At 45.8% G+C, this 16782-nt stretch overlaps 1 protein-coding gene across 1 annotated transcript in view; it reads left to right on the forward strand.

Moving 5' to 3' along the window:
• Positions 1 to 2498: 2498 nt before the first annotated feature.
• The window catches only part of LOC132389844 (NKG2-A/NKG2-B type II integral membrane protein-like), a 38349-nt gene continuing 24065 nt past the window's right edge, over positions 2499 to 16782 (forward strand). Inside the window, exon 1 of the mRNA XM_059962408.1 lies at positions 2499 to 2580. The gene's annotated coding sequence lies outside the window, so the exon portion shown is untranslated. The remainder of the gene's footprint in view (positions 2581 to 16782) is intronic.

The following is a 16782-nucleotide window of genomic DNA, read 5'->3' on the forward strand; positions in this document are numbered from 1 at the left end:
GTGGATGTCGTGTACCCGGACTTTCAAAAAACCTTTGATAAGGTCCCACACAGGAGAATAGTGGGCAAGATTAGAGCACATGGTATTGGGGGTAGAGTACAGACATGGATAGAAAATTGGTTGGCTGACAGGAAACAAAGAGTAGGGTGTAACGGGTCGTTTTCAAAACGGCAGACAGTGGCTAGTGGGGTACCTCAAGGCTCAGTGTTGGGACCGCAGCTATTTTTAGTATACATTAATGATTCAGATGAAGGGATTAAAAATAAAATAAGCAAATTTGCAGATGAAACAAAGCTGGGTGGTAGTGTGAAATACAAGGAGGATTTTAGGAGAATGCAGGGTGATTTGGACAGGTTGGATGAGTGGGCAGATGCATGGCAGATGCAGTTTAAAGTGGATAAATTTGATGTTAACCACTTTGGTGACAAGAACAGGAAGGCAAATTACTATCTGATTGGTTTCAAGTTGGGAAAAAATGAAGTATAATGAGATCCAGGTGTCCTTGTTTATCAGACACTGAAAGTAAGCATGCAGGTGCAGCATACAGTGAAGAAAGCTAATGGCATGATGGCCTTCATAACAAGGGGAGTTGAGTATAAGAGCAAAGAGTTCCTTCTGCAGTTGCACAGGGCCCTCGTGAGACCACTTCTAGAGTATTGTGTTCAGTTTTGTTCTCCAAATTTGAGGAAGGACATTCTTGCTATTGAGGGAGTGCAGCAAAGGTTCACGAGGTTGATTACCGCGATTGCGGGACTGTCGGGTGATGAAAGATTGGAGCAACTGGGCTTGTATACATTGGAATTTTGAAGGATGTGAGGGGACCTGATTGAAACATATATGATTATTCAGGGATTGGACACGCTAGAGGCAGGAAACATTTTCCCGATGATGGGGGAGTGCAGAACCAAAGGCCACAGTTTAAGGAGTAACCAATTCAGAACGGAGTTCGGGAGAGAGAAAAAAAACACCCAGTGAGTTGAGGATCTATAGAATGCTCTGCCTCAGAAAGCAGTGGAGGCCAATTCTCTATGCTTTCAAGAAAGGGTTAGATAGAACTCGTAAAAATAGCGCCGTCACGGGATATTGGGAGAATGCAGGAAGAGGGTATTGATTGTGGATGTTCAGCCTTCATCACATTGAATGGCGCTGCTGGCTCGAAAAGACCAATGGCCCACTCCTGCTACTCTTGGCTACAACTAGAAGAATAGATTATAGGAGCAGGGGTGTGATGTTGAAGCTCTATAAGGCACTGGTAAGAACTCAGTTAGAATGCTGTGTGCAGTTTTAGGCACATTATTTAAGAAAGGATGTGCTGGCGTTGGAAAGGGTTCAGAGAAATTTCAGTAGAATGAGTCCGGGAATGAGACGGTAACATATGACGAAAGATTGACCGCTCTAGCACAGTACTTCTTGGATTTTAGAAGAATTTCGAATAGAAACATTCGTAGAAACATTTCGAATGTTGAAAGGCATGGACAGAGAGGATGTGGCAAAGTTGTTTCCCACGGTGGGGGAGTCTATAACGAGAGGGCATGATTTAAGGATTGAAGGGCGCCCATTCATAACAGAGATGCGAAGATTTTTTTTTGTTTCAGGCAGAGGGTGTTGAATCTCTGGAATTTGATGTCACGAGCGGCAGTGGAGGTCAAGTCATTGGGTGTATTTAAGGCAGAGATTGCTAGGTACCTCAGTAACCAGGGCATCAAAGGTTATGGTGAGAAGGCGGGGGACGTGGAACTAAATCGGTGAATGGATCAGCTCATGATAAAATAGCGGAACAGACTCGATGGGTCGAATGGCCGACCTCTGCTCCTGAGTCTTATGTTCTTAAGTGCATCCAGCTGCATATTCTAACATTCCGCTTTGAGGAGTTGGAAATGGAACTGGATGAACTCAGGGTCATTCGGGATGCCGAGGATCTGATAGGAAGGAAATATTGGGAGAAAGTTATCCTGCAATGTAATTCCAAAGCAATCGAAAACACTTCAATCCGTATGCATAAACCCTCTCTCTGCAAAATCCCTATCCAACCCCGCCAAGCTATCTCCCCTACACTACTTCCTGTCACCGTCACACACTGTCTGCAATACACCACTCTCGTCTCCGTCACCCATCCCTCAGTTCCAAGCAAACCCGTCTCCGTGACCCAAACCCCCTTCTGCACACTTCGCCGTCTCCATCATTCCTTACGTAACCATACGTCCCTTCCGCATCTCGATGATGAACTCCATGTGCAAAACGCTCCCCATCTAAGTCGTCCCACCACTCTCCTCCCACTCTGTGTCACAGGAAATTATGAGTAGTAAGAGGGAGAGATGATGGGTGGTGTTTCACCTCCCCCACCTGTTCCACCGGATATCGATCACCAGGATCTGAAACTCTCCACAACTCTGCATCTCAGTCCGGTCACGTGTTCCACACCACTTGCATCAGTGTTTGCATTCTCAGCACCCTTTCCCTGGTCTCCACTCTCCTCCCCTTCCTTCCTCTAACGGCACCACACAGTCCGCTCACACACACACCATCTCCGAGACACACACACCATTCAAGACTACTGGAAAGCCGAAAATCTGGGTATTGGTGAGTGGGGGAAACGGATGAGGGAGAGGGTTTCGTACTTTTGTTGACTCCGGTAGGGTGTGCTGCGACGGTGCGGGAGGTACTTCACATGTCTGACTCCGGGAGTGTGATGGGATAACATTTAGGGAGCTTCGCTGGTTAACTGACCCTGGAAGAGTATGCTGGGACGGTGTGGAGGGAGATTCGCTTCATGTATGCCCTAGGGTGGGTGTGTTGGGACAGAGTGGAGGGAGCTGCACTCTGCGCCTGACCCCGGGCGTGTGTGAAGGATCGTTGTGGAGGGAGATTCTGTCTGTGTGTGACCCAGGGAGTGTGTGATGGGATTGGACGGAGGGATTCGCGCTCTGTCTCTGACTCCGAGTCATGGGTCAGTGGATTTCGGATTTTAAGCTGGCTCCAAGCAAAGATAGGGAGCAAGAAAATGGTATCTCACACGTTCTGAACCAAGGGCTGCAAACTGAACACCCTTTCTGTGGCCCCACTCTCCTACACTTCCTTCCTCTTTTTCTCAGCACACCTTTCCTTCTCTGTGATTCTTAAGTGAGTGAGCAGCATATATGTACAAATAAAATGGGTATCTATGGGAAGGTGGTTTTGCAAAGTGAGGGCAGGGATATAGCTATTAAATTAAAGGACCACTACCCGTCCCAGTGTATTCAGACAGAGGAAGGCCATACAGATTAGCACGTAGTATAAGTGTTTGGGCTCTAAAACATGGAATCATTGTATTTTTTTTCCGAGGAAGATGAGTCTAGATAGAAGAGATGTAATACTGTTTACACCTGAACTGGAGGGGAACTGATACCCTAGCGGGATGGTTTGTCAGTGCTGTGCATGAGAGTTTTTGGGAGAGTTGGTGAACTCGAGTTGCAGGGGGATGGGATGCAGAGCTCCAGAGCAAATAGCGGAGTCGCTATGGAGACAGATGATGGTAAGATCGCAGAAAAATTCAGATGTCAAGAGTTTAGACATAATGCGACTGGTGCCCTGAGCTCCGTATATTTCACTGCAGGACGCTTTAAAAAGGGCGGCTGAGCTCAGGGAAAGAATCAATGCATGAATTATGACATTGTAGCCATTACTGTGAATTGGGTGTAGGAGGACCAAGCAGGAGAGCAAGATATTTCGGGTTTCCCTATTTTTAGCCGTGAGAAAGTGGAAGGAATTAAAGGAGGAGGGGTGCCATCACTAGGCTGAGAAAATGTCACTGTAGTGAACAGTCAGGACAGGCAAGACAATTCGTCTAAGTGAGGCTTCATAGGCGGAAGTGACGAATAAGAAATATCTGGCAATGTTACAACATTGAACATAGAATATTATAGCACATTACAGTCCCTTTGGCCCACAATGCCCTGCCGACCCTTAAGCCATGCCCCCCATATAACCCCGCACCTTAAATTCTTCCATTTCTCTGTCTAGTGGTCTCTTAAATTTCATTAATGTATCTGCCTCCACCACTGACTTGGCAGTGAATTGCACGCACCAACCACTCTCTGAGTAAAAACACCTTCCTCTAATATCCCCCTTGAACTTCCAACCCCTTACCTTAAAGCCATGTCCTCTTGTACTGAGCAGTGGTGCCCTGGGGAAGCGGCGCTGGCTATCCACTCTATCTACTCCTCCTAATATCTGGTATACCTCTATCATGTCTCATCTCATCCTCCATCTCTCCAAAGAGTAAAGCCTTAGTTCCCTGAATCTCTGATCATAATGCACACTCTCTAAACCTGGCAACATTCTGGTAAATCTCCTCTGCACCGTCTCCAGTGCTTCCACACCCTTTCTATAGTGAGGCGACCAGTTCTCCACGTGTGACCTAAGCAGGATTTTATACTGCTGAATCTTTGCATCGCGACTCTAAAATTCTATCTCTCGACTTATGAAAGCCTACACCCCATAGGCTTTCTTACCTAACTTATCAACCTGTGAGGCAACTTTCATGGAACTGTAGAGATGTACCACCCCCCCCCCCCAGATCACTCTACTCCTCCCCACTACCACGTATCCTGCCATTTACTTTGGACTCTGCCTTGGAGTTTGTCCTTCCAAAGTATACCACCTCACACTTCTCCGAGGTGAACGTATCTGCCACTTTTCACTGGGAAATGTACAATCAAGCGTATACGTTCCATCGAAAGGACAGACAGGTGGGCAGAAGGGATGGGGTGGCTCTGCTGGTGAAGAATGAAATTCAGTCCATTGCGAGGTGTGACATAGAATCAGGAGATGTAGAGTCAGTATGGATAGAACTGAGATATAGTAAGGGCAATATGTCATTACCTTTGTTCCTGATGTTTCTTGCATTGTCGTACACGCACTTTAGCCCTTCTGCCTAACTATCTATACAGACTTTATTCTGTTTCTCTTTCCTCAAATGCTGGATCTGCCTTTACTCCATGTACTGTACTTGCAGCTCGCGCATGACCTTTATACTGCTCCACCTCACAATCTGCTCCAACACTCTGGTTCCCCTCCCCCTGCAAATCCAGTTTAAACCCCCCGGTGTAGCACTAGCAAACCTTCCCGCAAGGATGTTAATCCCCCACCAGTTCAGTTGCAACCCGTCTCATCGGAATAAGCGCCACCTTCCCTGGAACAAGGCCCAATTGTCCTGAAACATGAATCTACCCTTCCTGCACAAAGTCCTAAACCACGTATTTAGCTGCATGATCTTCCTATTTCTGGCCTCACTTGCACGTGGCCCGGGTAACAATCCTGAGATGGCAACCCTGTAGGTCCCTTCCTCCAACTTTGCACTTAACTCCCTAAACACTCTTTGCAGGACCTCCTCCTACTTCCTATCCACGTCATTTGTCCCTCCATGGACCACGACATCCAGCTGCTCACACCCCCACTTGGGAATACTGAGAAGTCGATCCGAGATATCACGTACCCTACAGACCATCCGTGATTCTCGATCACTCCCACAGAACCTCCTATCACTCTACCCAACCATCGAATCCCCTATCACTACTGATCTCCTCTTTTCACTTCATCCCCTCTGAGCTGAGGATCCAGTCTCACTGCCAGATTCGTAACCACTACAAATTGTCCCTGGTAGGTCGTCCCCACCAACAGTATCTAAAACGGTATACTTATTATTGGTGGGAACCGCCGCAGGGGTACTCTGCACATTCTGTCCATTCCCCTTCCCTGCACTCACAGTCACCCAGATACATGCATTTAGGGGTGAATGTCTCCCTGTAACTTCTGTTTATTTCTCCTTATGCCCCCCGAATGATCTGAAATTTATCCAGCTCCCTAACACGGTTTGTGAGGAGCTGCATCTGGATGCACCTTTTGCAGGTGTGGTCATCAGGCACGTTTGTGCTCGCCTGGACTTTCGGCATATTGTTAACGGAACACTCGACTGCCCTAACTGCTGCCTCCATTACCTACTCCTAAACTAATTAGATTAATTGAGGGAGATTACCTGGCCTTATCTCACTGCAAGGAAGCTAGTCCTCAACATCAGCTCGCCGAAGCCTCTGGAGTCAAAGCCTTCCTACCCTGTCTCCCTCCACTACGTCCCCCGCTCTGTTAATCTGCTCGCTTTTTAAACTCTCCCGCTGCCTCACGGGCCGACTTTCACACGCTTGCGCGTCGTGCTCCGTTCAAACTGCCGAAGTACTCCTTTGGAGATATGATGTGGTGGCCATTACAGAGACTTGGATGGCTCAGAGACAGGAATGGATACGTCATGTGCCAACTCTTAGATGTTTCAGAACGGGCGGGGGTGGGAGAAAGAGCTGAGGGCGTGGCACCGTTGATCAGAGATTGTGACACAGCTGCAGGAAAGGCAAACGCCATGGAGGAGTTACCTACGGATAACTCCAATAACTTTACTGGTTGTTTTTTCATAGGCCGCCCAATGGTAGCAGGAATATCGAGGAGCAGATAGGGAAACAGTTCATGGAAAGCTATGATTATAACAGAGTTGCCGCGATGGGAGATATTAATTTCCCAAATATCGATTGGCATCTCCGTAGAGCAAGAGGTTTGGATGGGTTGGTGTCTGTTAGGTGTTTTTAGGAAGGTTTATTGTTACAATTATGTAGATATGCCTGCAAGACGGGAAATTGTTCTTGATTTGTTATTGGAACATTAACTTGGTGAGTTGCTAGATTTTAGTGAGATCTCACAGTAGAGAATGACCTTCGTGATTGTAGTGATGAATTGCAGCATCCTGAAAAGCTTGAACAAGTAGACAATTAAAAAGAGGATTTGCTGGATATTTAGGAAAGCATCTTTTGGATAAGTCACCGGGACCGGATGAGATGTACCCAAGGCTAATCTGAGAAGTAAGGTAGGAGGTTACTGAGAGTTTGGCGATGATCTTTGCATCATCAATGGGGACGTGCGCGGTTCCGGAAGATTGGTGGGTTGCGGATATTTTTCCTTTATTCCAGAAAGTGAGTAGTTGCGCCCAGGAAATTCTAGACCAGTGAGTCCTATCTCAGTGGTTGTTAGGTTGATGGAGAAGATCGTAAGAGGCAGAATTAATGCTTATGTGGGGAGGGTATAATATGTTTAGCAATAGACAACATAACTTTGTAAAGGGCAGGTTGTGCCTTGCGAGCCTGATTGAAACTTCTGAGGATGTAACTATTCACATTGATGAAGGATGAACAGTAGATTTAATGGAAATGGATTTCGCACAGTCATTTGATAAGGTACCCCAGGCAAGGCTTATTAAGAAAGAAAGGATGCAGGGGCTCCAAGGGGACATTGCTTTGGAGATCCTGAACTGGCTTGCCCACAGAAGGCAAAGAGTTGTTGTAGAAGGCTCATAATTTTAGAAGGCCTTTAACAAGGTGCCGCACATAAGGCTGCTAAAAAATATAAAAGCTTATAGAATTGCGGGAAAGTTACATACGTGGACAGAGCATTGTGTGATTGGCAGGAAACAGAGTGGGAATAAACGGATGCCATTCTGCTTGGCTGCCTGTTAGTAATGATGTTCCACACGGGTCCGTGTTATAGCTGCGTTTTTTACTCTGGATGTCAACGATTTGGATTATGGTATAGATAGCTTTGAGGCTAAGTTTGCTGATGATACAAAGATAGGTGGAGAGGCCAGTAGTGCTGAGGAAACAGAGTCTGCAGGGACACATAGATAGATTCGGAGTATGGGAAGAGAAGTGGCAAATGAAATGCAATGTTGGAAAGTGTACGTTCATGCACTTTGGTAAGAAATAAACGGGCAGAATATTATTTAAATAAGGAGAGCATTCAAAATTCTCTGATGCAACGGGACATGGGGGTCCTCGTGCAGGATACCCTTAATGTTAACCTCCAGCTTGAGTCGGTGGTGAAGAATGCGAATGCAATGTTGGCATTTATTTCCAGAGGAATAGAGTACAGGAGCAAGGATGTGATGTTGAGGCTCTATAAGAACTGCTGAGACCTCACTTGGAGTACTGTGTACAGTTTTGGGCACCTTATTTAAAAAAAGGCTGAGCTGACTTTGGAGTGGGTTCAGAGAAGCTTCACTACAATGATTTCGGGAATGAGAGGGTTAACACATGCGGAGCACTTGTCGGTTCTTGAACTGCCCTCCTCGGAGTTTAACAGAATGAGCGGGAACTGATAGAAGCATTTCTAATGTTAATAGGCATACGCAGAGTGGTTTTGGCAAAGTTGTTTCCCATGGTGGGGGTGTCCAGTACGAGAGGAGATGAGTTAGGGATTGAAGGGCGCCCATTCAGAACAGAGATGCGAAGATTTATTTTTTTATCTAGAGGGTGGTGAATCTGTGGAATTTGTTGCCACGGGCGCAAGTGGATTTCAAGTAATTGGGTGCGAGAATTGATAGTTATTTTAGTTGCCAGGGCATCAAAGGATAAGGTGAGAAGGCGTGGGAGTGGCATTAAATGGCAGAATGAATTAACTCATGATGAAATGGCGGAGCGTACTCGATGGGCCGAATGGTCGAATTCCGCTACTTTGTCTTATGGTCTTATAAATGCAAAACTGGTCTGAGAAGTGGCAGATTGTGTTCAACCCAGGTAAGTGGGAGGTGGTTCATTTGTGTAGGTTTAATATAATGGCAGGATATATTACTAATGGTAAACCTTGCAGTGTGGACGATCAGAGGGATCGTAGAGTCCGATTCCATCAGACACTCGTAGCTGCTGCGCAGTTTAACTCTGTGTTTACGAATACAATGCATTAGTAATCATCAACCGTGGAACTGAGTTCAACAGCGAGAGGTAATGTTACAGCCATGATGCACAGCGGTCACCCACCCCACCCCCACTTGGGGAACTGTGCTCAGTTCTGGTCACCCGACAACAGGGATGATGTAGAACATATAGGAATGGCACAGAGGAGATTAAAAAGGATGTTGCCTGGATTGGGAATCATGACTTCTAGTAATAGTTTCAGTGAACTCGGAGTTCTGTCCTTTCAGCGACGGACGATATGAGGTGACCTGATAGCGGTGTATAAGTGATGAGAGGCATTGATCGTATGGATCGTTAGAGGCTTTTTCCCAGGGCTGAGATGACTAACCGGAGAGGGAACAGTTTTAAGGTGCTTGCAGTAGGACAGAGGGGAAGTTAGGAGCAGTTTTTTTTTTTTTACGCAGAGAGTGGTGTGGGCAGGAATGTGCTACATCCGACTCTGCTGCAGGCGGATACAATTGGAACTTGTTATAGACTACTCGATGGAGCCGTCAATATTAGAGGATTATGGGAAACCCTAAGTAATTTCTAAAGTCAGTACACGTTCAACATAACATTGTCAACCGAAGGGCCTGCATTGCGCTCAATGTTTTAATTTATATTTCTCTGTACCCCTGGTTTCCTCTACAACACTCCCCAGGGTCCATGTGACTCCACTTTCAGGGAAACGTGTACCTGGATGCATAGGTCCATTTGCACTACTATAATTTCCAGAGTCCCTCCAGTTCACTCTGAAAGTCTGGCAGTGGTTTGTCGTCCTGAAATATGACTGCTCGCCCTTAACGAGTTAACCTGCATGCGGCTGCGCTCGGCAATCTTCCTCAGCTGATTAGGATCCTCCTGTCAATGATAACTGTCCTCTCTGTTGTCAACGCCACCAACATTACTCTCTTCGGCAAGGTTATTAACAGCACAGTGTACATTCTCGGGGAAACCGCCATATTGCTGAACGCAATCAAACTGCTCAGAGAGGCGTCGCGGGTTCCACATCATCCTCCAATGAAGTCTGCAAACTGGACCCTGTCAAATTCCTTGTTAAATTCCATGAAAATCACATCTACTATCCGTGCGTGATCTACCTTCCCCGGTCAAATCAAACCGACAACTGTCCCTGGGTCTCACGCCATCTGATATCTCCCTCCCCTTCGATGTTCCACGCTCCAAATCTCCTCGTCTCTTTCCCTCTCTCACCACTCCAGTTCATGTCCGTCTCTCCGAAACTTCCATCTCCCAGGGTGTCTACCATCTGGGATATTCTTAATGGACATGTCTATGTATGTTACATAGACCAATGGAAAAATAGGTCATGCACAATCAAATCAGTCGGTCATCTCTCCCTGGGTCCCACATCATTCCTCTCGATATAATTTACCCTGTTTTACCAAATTGGACTTTAAAAGCATTTATCCTGGGATCAAACAGAAGTAAATACACAGACATTGGTGTACGGTTATCCCTCGAATATGTGATCCCGTAGCCTTTCCACTCCGCCAATATCAGGTTATCTCTTACAATTGTACAGTGTATTTTGGGCACGAGCCAACAGCCAAATATAGTCAGTGAGCGATTTCAAGAAGCACTTGTTCAGTTTCAGCCAGTCTACGGATGCGACCGGGCAGTGCACAAAATTAGAACTGCACGTCTGGACTTTCGGCATATTGTTAACGGAACACTCGACTGCCCTAACTGCTGCCTCCATTACCTACTCCTAAACTAATTAGATTAATTGAGGGAGATTACCTGGCCTTATCTCACTGCAAGGAAGCTAGTCCTCAACATCAGCTCGCCGAAGCCTCTGGAGTCAAAGCCTTCCTACCCTGTCTCCCTCCACTACGTCCCCCGCTCTGTTAATCTGCTCGCTTTTTAAACTCTCCCGCTGCCTCACGGGCCGACTTTCACACGCTTGCGCGTCGTGCTCCGTTCAAACTGCCGAAGTACTCCTTTGGAGATATGATGTGGTGGCCATTACAGAGACTTGGATGGCTCAGAGACAGGAATGGATACGTCATGTGCCAACTCTTAGATGTTTCAGAACGGGCGGGGGTGGGAGAAAGAGCTGAGGGCGTGGCACCGTTGATCAGAGATTGTGACACAGCTGCAGGAAAGGCAAACGCCATGGAGGAGTTACCTACGGATAACTCCAATAACTTTACTGGTTGTTTTTTCATAGGCCGCCCAATGGTAGCAGGAATATCGAGGAGCAGATAGGGAAACAGTTCATGGAAAGCTATGATTATAACAGAGTTGCCGCGATGGGAGATATTAATTTCCCAAATATCGATTGGCATCTCCGTAGAGCAAGAGGTTTGGATGGGTTGGTGTCTGTTAGGTGTTTTTAGGAAGGTTTATTGTTACAATTATGTAGATATGCCTGCAAGACGGGAAATTGTTCTTGATTTGTTATTGGAACATTAACTTGGTGAGTTGCTAGATTTTAGTGAGATCTCACAGTAGAGAATGACCTTCGTGATTGTAGTGATGAATTGCAGCATCCTGAAAAGCTTGAACAAGTAGACAATTAAAAAGAGGATTTGCTGGATATTTAGGAAAGCATCTTTTGGATAAGTCACCGGGACCGGATGAGATGTACCCAAGGCTAATCTGAGAAGTAAGGTAGGAGGTTACTGAGAGTTTGGCGATGATCTTTGCATCATCAATGGGGACGTGCGCGGTTCCGGAAGATTGGTGGGTTGCGGATATTTTTCCTTTATTCCAGAAAGTGAGTAGTTGCGCCCAGGAAATTCTAGACCAGTGAGTCCTATCTCAGTGGTTGTTAGGTTGATGGAGAAGATCGTAAGAGGCAGAATTAATGCTTATGTGGGGAGGGTATAATATGTTTAGCAATAGACAACATAACTTTGTAAAGGGCAGGTTGTGCCTTGCGAGCCTGATTGAAACTTCTGAGGATGTAACTATTCACATTGATGAAGGATGAACAGTAGATTTAATGGAAATGGATTTCGCACAGTCATTTGATAAGGTACCCCAGGCAAGGCTTATTAAGAAAGAAAGGATGCAGGGGCTCCAAGGGGACATTGCTTTGGAGATCCTGAACTGGCTTGCCCACAGAAGGCAAAGAGTTGTTGTAGAAGGCTCATAATTTTAGAAGGCCTTTAACAAGGTGCCGCACATAAGGCTGCTAAAAAATATAAAAGCTTATAGAATTGCGGGAAAGTTACATACGTGGACAGAGCATTGTGTGATTGGCAGGAAACAGAGTGGGAATAAACGGATGCCATTCTGCTTGGCTGCCTGTTAGTAATGATGTTCCACACGGGTCCGTGTTATAGCTGCGTTTTTTACTCTGGATGTCAACGATTTGGATTATGGTATAGATAGCTTTGAGGCTAAGTTTGCTGATGATACAAAGATAGGTGGAGAGGCCAGTAGTGCTGAGGAAACAGAGTCTGCAGGGACACATAGATAGATTCGGAGTATGGGAAGAGAAGTGGCAAATGAAATGCAATGTTGGAAAGTGTACGTTCATGCACTTTGGTAAGAAATAAACGGGCAGAATATTATTTAAATAAGGAGAGCATTCAAAATTCTCTGATGCAACGGGACATGGGGGTCCTCGTGCAGGATACCCTTAATGTTAACCTCCAGCTTGAGTCGGTGGTGAAGAATGCGAATGCAATGTTGGCATTTATTTCCAGAGGAATAGAGTACAGGAGCAAGGATGTGATGTTGAGGCTCTATAAGAACTGCTGAGACCTCACTTGGAGTACTGTGTACAGTTTTGGGCACCTTATTTAAAAAAAGGCTGAGCTGACTTTGGAGTGGGTTCAGAGAAGCTTCACTACAATGATTTCGGGAATGAGAGGGTTAACACATGCGGAGCACTTGTCGGTTCTTGAACTGCCCTCCTCGGAGTTTAACAGAATGAGCGGGAACTGATAGAAGCATTTCTAATGTTAATAGGCATACGCAGAGTGGTTTTGGCAAAGTTGTTTCCCATGGTGGGGGTGTCCAGTACGAGAGGAGATGAGTTAGGGATTGAAGGGCGCCCATTCAGAACAGAGATGCGAAGATTTATTTTTTTATCTAGAGGGTGGTGAATCTGTGGAATTTGTTGCCACGGGCGCAAGTGGATTTCAAGTAATTGGGTGCGAGAATTGATAGTTATTTTAGTTGCCAGGGCATCAAAGGATAAGGTGAGAAGGCGTGGGAGTGGCATTAAATGGCAGAATGAATTAACTCATGATGAAATGGCGGAGCGTACTCGATGGGCCGAATGGTCGAATTCCGCTACTTTGTCTTATGGTCTTATAAATGCAAAACTGGTCTGAGAAGTGGCAGATTGTGTTCAACCCAGGTAAGTGGGAGGTGGTTCATTTGTGTAGGTTTAATATAATGGCAGGATATATTACTAATGGTAAACCTTGCAGTGTGGACGATCAGAGGGATCCTAGAGTCCGATTCCATCAGACACTCGTAGCTGCTGCGCAGTTTAACTCTGTGTTTACGAATACAATGCATTAGTAATCATCAACCGTGGAACTGAGTTCAACAGCGAGAGGTAATGTTACAGCCATGATGCACAGCGGTCACCCACCCCACCCCCACTTGGGGAACTGTGCTCAGTTCTGGTCACCCGACAACAGGGATGATGTAGAACATATAGGAATGGCACAGAGGAGATTAAAAAGGATGTTGCCTGGATTGGGAATCATGACTTCTAGTAATAGTTTCAGTGAACTCGGAGTTCTGTCCTTGCAGCGACGGACGATATGAGGTGACCTGATAGCGGTGAATAAGTGATGAGAGGCATTGATCGTATGGATCGTTAGAGGCTTTTTCCCAGGGCTGAGATGACTAACCGGAGAGGGAACAGTTTTAAGGTGCTTGCAGTAGGACAGAGGGGAAGTTAGGAGCAGTTTTTTTTTTTTTTACGCAGAGAGTGGTGTGGGCAGGAATGTGCTACATCCGACTCTGCTGCAGGCGGATACAATTGGAACTTGTTATAGACTACTCGATGGAGCCGTCAATATTAGAGGATTATGGGAAACCCTAAGTAATTTCTAAAGTCAGTACACGTTCAACATAACATTGTCAACCGAAGGGCCTGCATTGCGCTCAATGTTTTAATTTATATTTCTCTGTACCCCTGGTTTCCTCTACAACACTCCCCAGGGTCCATGTGACTCCACTTTCAGGGAAACGTGTACCTGGATGCATAGGTCCATTTGCACTACTATAATTTCCAGAGTCCCTCCAGTTCACTCTGAAAGTCTGGCAGTGGTTTGTCGTCCTGAAATATGACTGCTCGCCCTTAACGAGTTAACCTGCATGCGGCTGCGCTCGGCAATCTTCCTCAGCTGATTAGGATCCTCCTGTCAATGATAACTGTCCTCTCTGTTGTCAACGCCACCAACATTACTCTCTTCGGCAAGGTTATTAACAGCACAGTGTACATTCTCGGGGAAACCGCCATATTGCTGAACGCAATCAAACTGCTCAGAGAGGCGTCGCGGGTTCCACATCATCCTCCAATGAAGTCTGCAAACTGGACCCTGTCAAATTCCTTGTTAAATTCCATGAAAATCACATCTACTATCCGTGCGTGATCTACCTTCCCCGGTCAAATCAAACCGACAACTGTCCCTGGGTCTCACGCCATCTGATATCTCCCTCCCCTTCGATGTTCCACGCTCCAAATCTCCTCGTCTCTTTCCCTCTCTCACCACTCCAGTTCATGTCCGTCTCTCCGAAACTTCCATCTCCCAGGGTGTCTACCATCTGGGATATTCTTAATGGACATGTCTATGTATGTTACATAGACCAATGGAAAAATAGGTCATGCACAATCAAATCAGTCGGTCATCTCTCCCTGGGTCCCACATCATTCCTCTCGATATAATTTACCCTGTTTTACCAAATTGGACTTTAAAAGCATTTATCCTGGGATCAAACAGAAGTAAATACACAGACATTGGTGTACGGTTATCCCTCGAATATGTGATCCCGTAGCCTTTCCACTCCGCCAATATCAGGTTATCTCTTACAATTGTACAGTGTATTTTGGGCACGAGCCAACAGCCAAATATAGTCAGTGAGCGATTTCAAGAAGCACTTGTTCAGTTTCAGCCAGTCTACGGATGCGACCGGGCAGTGCACAAAATTAGAACTGCACGTCTGCAGTCAGTTCCTCCATTACCAAGGCAGTGTTGGGTAAAAGTGAACATTAGCTCATTCTTAGTATGAAATGCTGCTAGCTTTTGTTAGCTCACACAAGCAAGGCAGCTTCTGCATCTTATCCTGTGACTTTCGTGACCTCAGTCTTCTGACAGTCAAACCGAGCAATAGCATTTAGCCTTTCCACAATAAAACAGAAGTAACATCATAAGAACGTAAGATTTAGGAGCAGAATTGGACTAATCGACACATGGAGACTGCTCCACAATTTCATTGTGGTTGATCCATTTTACTTCTCAGCCTCAATCCCCTGCCTTCTCCCTGTATTCCTTCACGCCCTGACCAATCAAGAACTACTGCCATAAAAATGTGCCTTGCCCTCCACGGCCACCTGTGGCAAAGAAATACACTGATTCACCACTCACTGGCTGTAGTAAGTTCTCCTTGTGACGCGCCTCTCTTCTAAGTCTCTGTCCTCTGGTCTTCGACCCCTCCACTATAGAAACTATCCTCTCCATACCCAGTCGATCAAGGAATTTAAATATTCAATAGATTTCGATGGGATCACCTTTCTTCCTTCTAAATTCCAGTGAGTACAGGCCTAGAGATATCCAGCACTTCCCATATGCCGCCCTTCAATCTAGGAATCAGTTTTGTGAACCTCGTTTGAAATCTCTCCACTCTGAGCACCATCTTTCTAAGATAAGAGGCCCAAAACTGTTCACAATACTCTACGTGAGGCCTCGGCAGTGCTTTATAAAGTTTCAGCGTCGAAATGCTGACTTGCATTTGCCCTCTTCATCACAGACTCTACCTGAGAAGTTTACATCATCGACACAACATTATGGGCTGAGGGGCCGGGAATGTGTTGTAGATTTCTAGACTTCCCTAAAAAACGTTAGGGAATCTCGCACAGGGACTTTAAAGTCCCCTTGATTCTCTGTGATTTTTGTGTTTCCTTTCCATTTAGAAAATAGTCAAACCTTTATTTTCTGCCAAAGTGCCTGACCATACATATTTCAACACAACAGTAAATTTGCCATTACTTTGCGCTGTCTAAGCCCCTCTGTAGCCTCTCTACTTCCTCAAAACTGTCTTCCCCTCCACTTATCCTCATATCGTCTGCAAACTGCGGAGCCACGTTCATGGAGCTACAGACACGGACCGGAAGATCCCTCTGCTCATCGACACGGTCTTGTCCTTAACACTGTGCTTTATCTTTCTATTTGTCCGGGTTGAACTCTTCTGCCATTTCTCCAACCACATCTGCAAGGGTTGTCAGCACAACAGCAATTGCTTTCGTTTCTGTGAAAAATGTATTCCAAAAATAAATAAGTTCTCATTTCTCAAGAAGTATCCAATTCAAACCGAAAAGGGAACTCAAAGCTCTTGTGAAAGCTAAAGAAAGGGTTTACAAGAAAATAAAAAAAAAGATAGCTGGAATGCGATCATCGGTTCGGCTCCCGGATTCATCTGGGTGATGGTAGCCCCCGGACGGAGAAACTTACGAATCTCGTTTGGATGGACATTCGGCGATGTTTGCAAACAGTACACAATATGAGAGTAAACAAGTAATAGCCTCATATTTTACCCCGATTCCAACTAAACGCTTTGCTAACTTATCTCCTCCTATCCCTCTCCAATGCTATGGTTAGGGATGTAGTGTGTGATCACTATCTCCTTTGGAGATATGATATGTTGGCCATTACAAATACTTGGATATTTAGAGACAGTCAAAAAGTACTGGGAGGGAGGCAAAAGAGATAGAGGCGGGTACTGTTTATCAGAGATAGTGACCAAGCTCCAGGAAAGTTGGATAGCATAGAGGAATTATCTACGGAATCTCTGTGGGTGGAGGTTACGTACAGGAAGCAGTCAATAA

Source organism: Hypanus sabinus, unplaced genomic scaffold (assembly GCF_030144855.1).
Source record: "Hypanus sabinus isolate sHypSab1 unplaced genomic scaffold, sHypSab1.hap1 scaffold_675, whole genome shotgun sequence".
NCBI classification, from domain to species: Eukaryota; Metazoa; Chordata; class Chondrichthyes; order Myliobatiformes; family Dasyatidae; genus Hypanus; species Hypanus sabinus.